At 39.8% G+C, this 13397-nt stretch overlaps 1 long non-coding RNA gene across 1 annotated transcript in view; it reads left to right on the forward strand.

Annotated features, from left to right (window-relative positions):
* Positions 1 to 8176: 8176 nt before the first annotated feature.
* LOC131514390 (uncharacterized) overlaps positions 8177 to 13397 on the forward strand; it is a 33083-nt gene continuing 27862 nt past the window's right edge. The window contains exon 1 of the long non-coding RNA XR_009263049.1: positions 8177 to 8352. This is a non-coding gene — a long non-coding RNA (uncharacterized LOC131514390). The remainder of the gene's footprint in view (positions 8353 to 13397) is intronic.

Genomic DNA, 13397 nt, shown 5'->3' on the forward strand with positions numbered 1-13397 from the left:
CATGACCTGAGCTGAAGTCAGATGCTCAACCGACTGAGCCACCCAGGCACCCCAAAAATCCCTATATTATTTATGAAAGGTAATTGGGAAAATATTGATAACTGAGTAACAACATAACTTACAAATTTTAAAATAATATTTCTGATATCATAATTTTGTGAATGCAATAAATAATAATACTTGATTAATGTGATATCTTGATTGATCATAAGACTTTTCTGGCTCATATTTCTGCAAATTTATTTATTATGTGATCAAAATTTACACTTTTAGCTTTATTTTCATTTGATACAATTGGAGTCTGCTACGGGGCTTGATCCCAGGGCCTTGACCCTGGGGTCATGACCTGAGCTGAAGGCAAGATGCTCAATGGACTGAGCTGCCCAGGCACCCCACACACATAATTTTATAATTTAAAATTTTGGGATCGACTGATACAACTGTTCCTGAGCTCTTAAGAGTATTTGATAGGCTGTGACAACTTTGGGATACATTCAAAAAAATTTTTTTAAGTTTTATTTTTATTTAAGTAATCTCTGCACCCAACTTGGGGCTTGAACTCACAACCATGTGATCAAGTGTCACATGCCTTCTGCCTGAGTCAGCCAGGTGCCCCTACATTAGGATAAATTTCTGATCAATTATTTTGAAATGTAAATTTTAGTACATCTAGACTTGATGATTCTCATGGCACAACTGTTCTAGAAAGATTTAACCCTTCATAAAAATCCATATGTGTATGTCTGAGTGTGAATTTAACTTTCCATGAAAACTTATACATTGGCATTTTAATGTTTGTTCTGACATTTCCTGTAACTTGTGTACAACAGCCTGCCACTGCCTTCATCATTTGTATATAATTTGTATGTAATTCAGTAGGCCCATTTATGCATTATAATGCTTTATCTTTTTAAAAAATTAATTAATTAATTAATTTTTAAATTTACATCCAAGTTAGTTAGCATATAGTGCAACAGTGATTTCAGGAGTAGATTTCTTAATGCCCCTTACCCATTTAGCCCATCCCCCCCTACAACCCCTCCAGCAGCCCTCTGTTCTCTATATTTAAGAGTCTTTTATGTTTTGTCCCCCTCCTTGTTTTGTTTTTTTTTGAAAAATTTTTTTACATTTATTTATTTTTTGAGAGACATAGAGAGAGCAGTTGGGGAGAGGCAGAGAGAGAAGGAGACACAGAATCTGAAACAGGCTCCAGGCTCCGAGCTGTCAGCACAGAGCCTGATGTGGGGATCAAACTCACAAACCGTGAGATCATGACCTGAGCCAAAGTCAGACGCTTAACCAACTGAGCCATCCAGGCGCCCCTGTCCCCCTCCTTGTTTTTAAGTCACTTTTGCTTCCCTTCTCTTATGTTCATCTGTTTTTATCTTAAATTCCTCATATGTGTGAAGTCATATGATATTTGTCTTTCTCTGACCAATTTTGCTTAGCATAATACCCTCCAGTTCCATCCATGTAGTTGCAAATTGCAAGATTTTATTCTTTTTGATTGCCAAGTAATACTCCATTCTTTTTGATTGCCAAGTAATACACACACACACACACACACACACACACACACACACATACACACACACACACACACACATACATACCACATCTTATGTATCCATTGAACCTTGGAAGGACATTTGGGCTCTTTCCATACTTTGGCTATTGTTGATAGCACTGCTATAAACATTGGGGTGTATATACCCCTTCAAAACAGCACACCTGTATCTCTTGGATTAATACCTAGTAGTGTAACTGCTGGGTCATGGGGTATTTCTATTTTTAATTTTTTTGGGAACCTCAATACTGTTCTCCAGAGTGGCTGCAACAGTTTGCATTCCCACCAGCAGTGCAAAAGAGATCCTCTTTCCCTGCATCCTTGCCAACATCTGTAGTTGCCTGAGTTGTTAATGTTTGCCATTCTGGCCAATGTGAGGTGGTATCTCATTGTGGTTTTAATTTGTATTTCCCTGATAATGAGCGATGTTGAGCATTTTTTCATGTGTCCCTTGGCCATCTGGATGTCTTCTTTGGAGAAGTGTCTATTCATATCTTTTGCCTATTTCTTCACTGGATTATTTGTTTTTTGGGTGTTGAGTTTGACAAGTTCTTTATAGATTTTGGATTCTAACCCTTTAACTGATATTTCATTTGCAAATATCTTCTCTCATTCTGTCTGTTACCTTTTAGTTTTGCTGATTGTTTCCCTTGAGGTGCAGAAGATTTTTATCTTGATGAGGTCCCAATAGTTCATTTTTGCTTTTGTTTCCCTTGCCTCTGGAGATGTGTTGAGTAAGAAGTTGTTGCGACCGAGGTCAAAGAGGTTTTTGCCTGCTTTCTCCTCTAGGATTTTGATGGCTTCCTGTCTTAACGTTTAGGTCGTTCATCCATTTTGAGTTTATTTTTGTGTATGGTGTAAGAAAATGGTCCGGGTTCATTTTTCTGCATGTTGTTGTCTAGTTTTCCCAGCACCATTTGCTGAAGAGACTGTCTTTCTTCCATTGGATAGTCTTTCCTGCTTTGTCAATGATTAGTTGACCATACATTTGTGGGTCTATTTCTGGGTTCTCTCTTCTGTTCCATTGATCTGAGTGTCTGTTGTTGTGCCAGTACCATACTGTCTTGATGATTACAGCTTTGTAATACATCTTGAAGTCTGGGATTGTGATGTCTCCAGCTTTGGTTTTCTTTTTCAAGATTGCTTTGGTTATCAAACAATTTTATAAACAATTTTAGGATTGTTTATTCTAGCTCTGTGAAGAATGCTGGTGTTATTTTGATAAGGATTGTACTTTGTCTTTAATTACAAGGAAAAAAATTTTTTTTAATTTGAGAGAGAGAGAGAGCTCGAGTATGATAGAAGGGCAGAGAAAGAGAGAGCATCTCTTTCCATTTTTTTCCATTGAATATGACAATCTTGAAACTTAATTTCTAAGTCTGTGGATATTTGTTCTGCTACATTGCACGGTTTTCAAAAACAAAGATTCTAAACAAAAGAATTGCCGTAACTCCCTATGATGCCTTATTGCAATGTCTGTGTGTAATATTGTGATTTATAATAAGAAACAAATTTGGTCTTCCTCATTCCAGGCACAGAACTACTAAAACCTTTGGGATTTCCTAACTGATGAGAGTAACAAAGTTGTTCCTTATTATATTAATGAGGTGAATTATAAACCCCATTAAAGGGTGGGGGCTGAGTTGCCGGGAACACCAACCTGTGAATAGAGAGTTAGAACTTTTAGTTCCACCTCCTGACCTCTGGGCAGGGGAGGAGACTGGCGGTTTAATCAGTCAACAATGGTGAATGATTTAATCTGCTATGCCTGTGTGAAAAACCAAAACAGTGGGTTCCAAGAGCTTCCAGGTCGGTGAACACATGGAGGTGCTGGGAGAGTGGTACGCCTGGAGAGGGCATGGAAACTCTGTGCCCTACTATGTCATCTTGTGTATCTCTTCCATATGGCGGTTCCTCGGTTATATCCTTTTTAATAAACCAGTGATCTAGTAAGTAAAATGTTTCTCTGGGTTCTGTGAGCCACTCTAGCAAATTAATCAAATCCAAGGTGGGGGTTGTGGGAACCTCTGATTTATAGCAAATTGGTCAGATATACAGGTAACAACCTGGGCTCGCTGTAGACGTCTGAAGTGTATGTGTGTGTGTGCAGGGAGGCAATCTTGTGAGATCATACCCTGAACCTATGGAGGCTGATGCCATCTCCAAATGCATAGTGTCAGAACTGGGTTGAATTCTCAGGTGCCTGCTGCTCTCCAGAAATTGCTTGGTGGTATGTGGCAAGTACTACCTCCCACCCCGCGCAACATTGGAATTGTATCCAGGACCCAGAAAGTCTGTGTATATGCTTTTACTCTGTAATAATTACAGACAGGATTTGCTACCTGAGCACCAGCAGCGCCTGTTCCAGAGCTCAGGTGGGAGAGTTAATACTTGTGCAGACTCTCCAGGAAGAACTGGCTCAGGGGATGGACTGGCTGCTGCCCTCCCACCACAGGTGCCAGCACTGTTCCCTGGTGCGGCCAGTCCTCTGCTGCTTCTGCTACTACCTTTGCCACCACCCATCTCTAATCACCTTGGAGCCCTGAGGCATGCAGGTGCTCACCAGATCCCCAGGACACCTGGTCTCTTGGCTTGACTTTTGTGCCGCAGACTATGTTCATGGGCCCGAGTTTACTGTTGCCGACAGCCTGTATCTGCTCTGCTAACGTGCATGCTCCATTACCCCATCACGCCTCATTGACAAAGTACAAGTGCAGGGGCACCTGCGTGGCTCAGTCAGTTAAGCGTCCAACCCTTGATTTGGCTCAGGTCATGATCTAGTGGTTCGTGAGATTGAGCCCCACGTAGGCTCTGTGATTATCTCTCTCTCTCTCTCTATACCCCTCCCTCTCTCTCTCCCCAAATAAATAAGTAAACATTCAAAGTACAAGCGTAAAGATTAAATTATTAATAATTTCAAGACATTGCCTTTCTGATAGCAGAACCCAGGTCACACACCCATGAAGCCCAGTTTGCCTACCTCTTAGGCTTTAAAGATGAATTATATCTGTCATCTTTGGAAGTATGTACCAGTAAACTCACAGGGTTGACTTTGCCTTGGGCCTGGTAACCAAACAACCAAGGTTGCTCAAAGAATTGCATCAAGGTTCCATTTTTCACCTTCTTTGTCTTACTCTCTTCCCCCTCTGAGGTCTCAGTTTTGCAGATTTTGGTCTAGGTTATTGACCACCTCACAGAGAACTGACTAATGCCGGGTTTTGGTTTAGCACAACTGCTGGGATCTCAGAGCTCAGAGGGTCAAAGAGTAGCTCAGCAAGAGAATAATTATGGGGTCCTGAGTCCTGAGTGCCCTGGAGTGGAGGTGGAGGGAATGGGGGCACAGGCAGAGGACAGCGTGCCTGAAGTACTAGATTATAAATGGTAGGACACGAGAGTTCCTGTTTTATAGAATGTGGTGGAATAGATGATTGAATTTTTCATCCATAATTATAATTTTCAAATTGTTGAGAAAGACTAGACAATTATTTCTAGTGCCATGCGAGTCATTGAAAATATAATAAATCTAGTCCTAGTTTTGTGTCAGAAGAGTTCTATTATTTTAGTGGTTGCTCACTTATAGTATCATATCTATATATCATGTATCTCGATGCTGTAAAAAATTTAAAAGCTTAAAAAAATGTTCATTATTTTGAGAGAGAGAGAGGGAGGTAATGATTGGGGGAGAGGCGGAGAGAGAGGGAGACGCAGAATCCGAAGCAGGCTCCAGGCTGTGAGCTGTCAGCACAGATCCTGACGCAGGGCTTGAACTCACGAACCGTGAGATCATGGCCTGAGCCAAAGTCAGATGCTTAACTGACCGAGCCACCCAGGGGCCCCAATACTATAAAAATTTTTAATTTATTTAGAAATAAATTTTTATTTTCTAAGACTCCCTCCCCCCCCAGTAAACTCATTTAAATGTTAAATTGTGTTACAGAAACCTGTGTTATCTGTTCTACAGCCCATTTATGAGTGAAAGGGTGTTACAAGTGATAAAAAAAATGCCTAAAGAAGACAAATTATGTGATACAGACAAACTTTATTTAACACTTCATGAAGTGGACAGTCTCCATTTGGAGAATTGCCAAATGGGGTAGAAGGCAAGAAGCTTTTATAGAATAAAGAATAGAGAACTAGAGAGAGACAAATAAAAATATCTGATTGGTTGGAGCCAATAGTCTTCTTTGTTGGGGGTGATAAGGCCCCAGAGTGGCTTTGGTTTGGGGACTGGCTGACTGGATATACTGTGTTTCTGGTCAAGAGGAGCACTTACAGAGACATGAAAATTATTTAAGTTTTCTTTTACTGACTAGGCACTCTGGGCAGGAGTAGATCCATGTTGGACCTAGAAACTTATTTCAGTACAAGTTTTCTTGGTCTGTGTTTCAAAGGCATTAACTCTTTTTGTTCCTATAACTTCTCACATCTTCAAGCGAAAACCTATAGGAAATCACTTGATTTCCTGTCTCCAGGAGGCCAACAGAAAATGGCTGCAATACTGGAGACGGTGCTATTCTACATTTGCCAGTTTCTAGGTTTCCTCAGATGTGAAGAAAAAGGAACTGGCTCAGTCCTTTTCTGGCCCAATTCTTACCTATAACTCCCCCCTTGTCAGTCTCCACTCACCCATCAATACTTTGTTCTGGCAATGGGGTAAAAGTAGGAGTTAAAGATAAGATGGTGTTATACCAGCTCAGAAACTAGGAGCACAGTTAACCCTAATGCACTAGCACTATGATTTATTCAGTCTGTTTCAGAAATCCATACCTGTGCCCAGGTGGGTGGACAATGGTGAGAACAGAAGAAGCCCTGGCCAGAACCATTAGGCTGGCACAGGGAGGGGCAGCTCACCGGTGCAAGGAATGCTCGGCAGACGTGTACCAAGGTAACCGTTCCTGTTGATTCCCTCACCTGCTAGTTTCTGTACCTGCCTTTATAATCCTCATGTGCTGATTCCTGTCTGGTTGACATCTCTGGACATGATTTCTTGACCACCTAGACCTAGGGTATTCATCATCTCTCCCATTTTGCTGGAAAAGTAGCTCTAGCCCCTTCTGGCCAGCCCTCTTTCACTGCCCCTAACATCCAAGGGTGACATTGATTGAATTGTGTAAGAGTATCCATCATGTCTATGGCTTGGATAGATTATAATGAGTTTTAGAGCTTGTCAGATTTCAAGGCTCTGTTTCATACCACACATATTGTTAGGAATTTGAAAAGTGCTTAATTATCCATTAGTGCGTGGGGTTTGAAGGAAGGTAGAAAAGTATTATCAAATAAATGACAATATTACAATTGAAGCTTATTCAGAACAAAATTATTTTTGGTATTTTTTGAGCATATAAATGTCAAAGAAACTAATGAGAAATAGCAAGAACTGCTGAAATAGCATAAATTCACATTTTTAGCTACTGCAGATAAAATGAAAATGTTCTCTACGTGATTGGTCTATGTGAGAAAGTGTTTCACAGGACTATCAAAATTATATCTTAGGATGTCATTTTGGATACTAAAATTTTTTTTTAAGTTGTGATTTAAATAATCTTGGGGCTTTATTTGGACATGGCCTACAAACCTTTGGCGAACTAATTTCTGTATGACTCAAAGGATTTCTCCTAGCAGTGGAAACATCTATTTGAGATTTTTAAAATAAACTCTTGTCACTCTGGATGTATTTGTAGCCCTAGCCAGTGAGTGAGCATGAGATTATTTCTGAAATTTTTATAGAACAGGGAGATTAAAGAAAAATCAAGATACTGGGTGTAATAACACAAGTCAACATAGTATGTAATTCAAATCATGCTTGGAGATTTTGAATTTAACCAAAAAATAATTGGATCCATCACAGGTGCCAATGGTCAGAACGAGACCAAGTGGAGAATTAAGGAATGTACTTAAAAATCTTGGACTATATAAATAATACATGCGAAGCGCCATATCCAAATCATGTATCATACCTAACATGGCATAAGCAAATGTATCCAAGTGTAGTTACACAGGACTTTGCATTGTAACTTCAGAGAGTTGGTCAGGAAAGAGTAGTACCCAAGGACTCTGCAAATCAACATTGGAAACAGATGGTAGGAGCAGTTTGAACTTGAGCCAAGCTCTTTGGGTTACAAAGCACTTTTCAAATTCATTTTGCTATCCATAGAGAGAGATAAATCACACCTATTAACTTACCTAATTGTCCTTGGCTTGCAATGTGAGGTTCAGTCTTGTACTCCTTTAACTTTCATTTCATAACCATTTGAGACAGAAGACAGTATTTCACAAGATGCCTTGCAGTGGGCTAGTGACTTCTGTTCAATATCCTTAAGTTATTACTTAGAAAATACCAGAATTCCCTTAATACCATTTATGTCAATTTGCTTAGCACATTGTTCTTTGTAGAACTGATGGGCTTCCACTCCCCCTCCCCTACTTTTTTGAAGCCACCGTTAATATACCGGGGAAACAGACTCCGTTTGAACAGTTATCAAAGGACAATTATGAAATGTAAATATGAAAGGCTGTAATATGATGCCACAAATTAAAAAAAAAATTGTCCTCCCAAAACACTTAGAGCTTGGGTGCGACATGCCTGTTTCAGGAAATATTTTGTAGGAGTATTTTATAAGAAATATTCTTGGAAAATCTAAACTACCTTTTCCTTTCCTCTTCTGCTTTTCCAAAGAGAACATTTTCCTCATATTATTTGCTGAGCAATTCTCAATTACGAAAAAATGGTCACTTGTGGAAGAAAGAAGTCCTTTTTTAGTTGGACAACTTGTTTAGAAATTGAAGTAAGAATATCTTACTCTTAATTGAGAGCCAGAATAGCACAAGTGTGCGGCACCTGGGTGGCTCAGTTGGTTCAGCATCTGACTTGGGCTGGGGTCATGATCTCGTGGTCTATGACTTCAAGTGCCGCGTCAGGTTCTGTGCTGACAGCTCCCAGCCTGGAGCCTGCTTTGGATTCTGTGTCTCCCCTTCTCTCTGTCCTTCCCATGCTCATGCTCTGTCTTTCTCTCTCTCTCAATAATAAATAAATGTTAAAAAAGAAAAAAAAGAATAGTACAAGTGTGTCCAGTACAGAGTAGGTCATGTTTGCCAAGACGGGAGATAGGTTATCTAATGAGAGATAAGGACTACCCAGGTTAATGTGCTGGCCAAAGGCTTAGAACGAAAAGATTGGGCCAAGACAGGACCTGGCACACTAAGTTTGAGAACATAGGCCCGGGGGCTTTATAAATTTTTTTAAAGTTTTATTTATTTATTTTGAGAGAGAGAGAGAGAGCGCGCACAAGTGGGGGAGGGACAGAGGAAGAGGGAAAGAGAATCCTGAGCAGGCTCTGTACCATTGGCACAGAGCCTGATGCGAGGCCCGAACTCATGAACTGTGAGATCATGACCTGTGCCAAGATCAAGAGTTGGAAGCTTAACCAACTGCACCACCCAGGCACCCCTAGTCCAGGGGCTTTCAATGGAATATTGGTTACTGCCGAGGGGCACTGTTGCTCTAATATGGCCCTGATGCTCCTCAAGTAATGACATCCTGCCTGGACTAGTTCTTGGCCTTCCTGGTATTCGGAAGACCAGTATCTAAATGTCCATCTTTCTTGTTTCATTGCACGTTCCATTGTTGCAGACAGTTCATCTGGTGGTTTGGGGCATATGTCCTGAGAGTTGGAGGAATGGAACTCATATTTGTTGACTGACCTACTCTGGAGTGCTGCACACTGCAGCAGACAGTTGATATTCCCTAAGTCGTTAATTTTTTGATTGTACAAATATTGCCGTTTCTTCAATATGTGAATACTGACTCAGACAATATGTAACATTTCTTCAGTGTTTCAGATTAGAAATCTGAGAATTACTTAATTAGCTCAGCAAATATTTTTTTGGCTATTTACTGTGTTGGGCATTGGGTATAAAAAAGTGAACTGAAAGAGATGGTCACTTTCTTCATGACACTTACAATCCAGGGAGACAGATTAAATAAATAAACCCCTACAGATATATATAATTACAAATTAAATAGTAATTTATAGTAAATACTATTACAGAAACAGTTTAGGGGAGTATGAAAGGCAATAATAATGAGAGGGACATAATTTATTGTTTATTTATTTTTAAATTATTCATTTATTTATTAATTAATTTAGATTGAGGAGTGAAGGAAAGCCTCTCATGAAGGTGACTTTATTTATTTATTTATTTATTTATTTATTTATTTATTTATTTAAAATGTTTATTTATTTTTGAGACAACGCGAGAGACAAAGTGCAAGCAGCGGAGGGGCAGACAGAGGGAGACACAGAATCCGAAGGGGGCTCCAGGCCCTGAGCTGTCAGCCCAGAGCATGACACGGGGCTCGAACTCACGAACCGTGAGATCATGACCTGAGCCTAGGTTGGATGCTTAATGGACTGAGCCACCCAGGCGCCCCAAAAGTGACATGATTTAGATTCTAAATTTCTGTGTTAGATTTATAACTAATCTCTTGCTTCCATTTTCTTTTGCCTTTGCTCCATCTTGCAGATCATCTATTTAGATTTTTTTCTTAAATCTTACTTTAATTAAGGCATCTAAGAGTTTGAAGGGATATTTAGAGGTGATGTAGTATAAATTGCTGTTATTAGTCAAGGTGGATGAATCACTATTACAACCCCTAAATTTTAGTGGCCTAATACAATAAAGGCTTGTTTCTTGCAGGCTCACAGTGTAATGCAGTTTGGCAGGGGAGTGTCTCTATGTAGTCATTTAGTAGTTCAGGTCACTTCATTTAGTGGGTCAGTTACCCCCTAGGTTTTCACCTCCTCCACTGGAACCATCTCAAATTTCCAAAAGGGAGAATCCGAATATCTAACTTGGATGAGATGCTTTCTTGGGTCCAAACAACTGAGCCATGAAGAGGGGCTGGTCAAGTACTTTAAACATGGGTACAGGGGTACCTGGGTGGCTCAGTCAGTTAAGTGTGTGACTTTGCTCAGGTCATGATCTTGCGGTTCATGAGTTCGAGTCCCAGCTTAGAGCCTGGAGCCTGCTTCAGATTCCGTGTCTTCCTTTTTGGCCCTCACCTGCTCACACTCTGTCTCTCTCTCTCTCTCTCTCAAAAATAAACAAATATTTTAAAAAATGTGGCTGCAGTGGTCATTTTTTGAATTGGACCATTTACACAGAAGGGGAAATGAGCTGGGCAGATACCATCCAACCAGGTATTATTCATGCAGCCATTTTTACTTCATATGACAGATCTTCACATATTTGAAGAAAATAGCCAGTCGTCTTCTTTCTCATGAGCTTCATTCTTTTCTTTTCAGGGTAAACATTGTCTGTTTTCTGCAGGTTGTGCAATTCAGGTTATTTAAACTAGCTCATCAACTTCCCTCCTCACATTTCAATTGTGAACTTCCTTCAAATTTCCTCCCTCTAAGAAGACGTCCTTAATTAACTCCACTCCTTAATAATTATTCTTTAGTTCTCTGGGACGCCTGGATGGTTCAGTTGGTTAAGTGTCTGACTTTGATTTTAGCTCAGATCGTGATCTCATGGTCATGGGATCCAGCCCCAGGTGGGGCTCCATGCTGACAGCATGGAGCCTGCTTGGGATTCTCTCTCCCTCTCTCTCTGCTTCTCCCTTGGGTGCATGTGTATGCATGCATGCATGCATGGTCTCTCTAGCTCTTTCTCAAAATAAACATTTAATAATTATTCCCTCGTGCTCAATTCCTACATGACTTGATCCACCCAATCAAGTGACCCTTAACCTTGCTTGTACTTTCGCATAGTGTTAACCTTTAGCTCTTAAAATTCTATGTCTTGCCTTGCACCCTTCATAAAAAATAACTCAAAATGAATAATAGGTCTAAATGTAAAATGCAAGAGCGCCTGGGTGGCTCATTTGGTTAAGCATCCAACACGTGATCTTAGCTCAGGTCTTGATCTCAGGGTTGTGAGTTCAAGCCATGTCTAACTTGGAGCTCACTTAAACAGTGACAAAAACAAATAAAACAAAATATAAAATGCAAAATTATAAAACTCCTAGAAGATAACATAGGAGAATACCAAGCTGACTTTAGGTATAATGATGTTTTTAAAAATACAACACCAAAGGCATAAACCATGAAGTAAACAATTGAGAAAGTGGGTTGAATTAAAATTAAAAATTTCTCCTCTGTGAAAGACAATATCAAGAGAATTAGAAGACAAGCCACAGCCTGGGAGAAAATATTTGCAAAAGACACATCTGACACAAGACTGTTATCCAAAGTATACAAAGGACTCAATACTCAGCAGTGAAAAAGCAAACAACCCAATTAAAAACATGGGTCAGTGGTTTTAATATACCCCTCACCACAGAAGATGTACAGATGGCAAATAAGCATATGGAAAGATGCTCCACATCATATGTCATTAGGGAAATGCAAATTAAAACAACAATGAGATATCACTACACACCTATGACAAGGCCCAAAATCCAGAACACTGATAACTCCAAATACTGGCAAAGATGTGGGGAGCAACAGGAAATCTCATACGTTGCTGATGGGAATGCAAAATGGTATAGCCAACACATTTTGGTGAATGTCTTGTAAAACTAAACATACTCTTATCATATAATACAGCAATTGTGCTCCTTGGTACTTACCCAGAGGAGTTGAAGACTTACGTCTGCACAAAAACCTGCACATGGATGTTTATAGAAGCTTTGTTTATAATTGCCAAAACTTGGAAGCAACCAAGATGTCCTTAAGTATGTGAATGGGTAAATAAACTATGGTACATCCACACAAGGGAAATGTTTAGTGCTAAGAAGAAATGAACTATCAAGCCATGAAAAAAACACGAAGAAAACTTAAATGCATATTACTAAGTGCAAGAAGCCACTGTGAAAAGGCTACATACTGTATAGTTCCAACTATAAGAAATTCCGAAAAAGGCAAAATATGGAGACAATAAAAAGATGAGTTGTTTCCAGGGGTAGGAGTAGGGAAACATGAATAGGCAGAGCACAGAAAATTTTTAGGACAGTGTAAATACTCTGTATGATATAATGATAGGTCATTATACTTGTGTCTCAATCCACAGGATGTAAAACACCAAGAGTGAAGTGTAAAGTAAACTATAGACGTTGAGTAATTATGATACACCAATGTAATTTCCCCCTTGGTAAAAAACATACCATTCTAGTGAGTGATATTGGTAATAGGCGAGGTTATGCAGTTGTAGAGACAGGAAGTATATTGGAAATCTCTATACCTACCTCTCAATTTTGTGTTTGTGTGTGAGAGAGAGAGCAGAGAAGGGGCAGAGAGAGAGAGGGGGAGAGAGAGAGAGAGAGAGAGAGAGAGAGAGAGAGAGAGAGAGAGAGAGAGAGAGAATCCCAACAGGTTCTGCACTGACAGTATGGAGCCCAACATGGGGCTGGAACTCATGAACTGCAAGATCATGACCTGAGTTAAAATCAGGGTCAGACACTTAACCGATTGAACCATGCAGGCACCCTTCACTCTGAGTTATATTGATCAGAAAGGAGATCTGTTTTATTGAAGGGAAGAAATGTATTCACTTTAGTAGTTATTAGAAACAGAATATGTTAGATCAGTAAATTCAGGAGGGGACATTGGAAGTAACAGACAAGATAAAGAGGATGAGGTTCTCTAATGTTTACATTCCTGTGACTCCAGGGCAGAGAGCCAAGAACAAAGCTGAAGTTTAGCCAGGAGGAGAAGGTCCAACTGTAATTGAACTCTGCAGGTGTTGTTCCCAGTTTTTGAAATTTCAGGATCCCCTCCTCAATCTCCTAAAACAACAACAACATGCAAATGAAGTAAATGGTAATTAG

Source organism: Neofelis nebulosa, chromosome 6, assembly GCF_028018385.1.
Source record: "Neofelis nebulosa isolate mNeoNeb1 chromosome 6, mNeoNeb1.pri, whole genome shotgun sequence".
Lineage (NCBI taxonomy): Eukaryota > Metazoa > Chordata > Mammalia > Carnivora > Felidae > Neofelis > Neofelis nebulosa.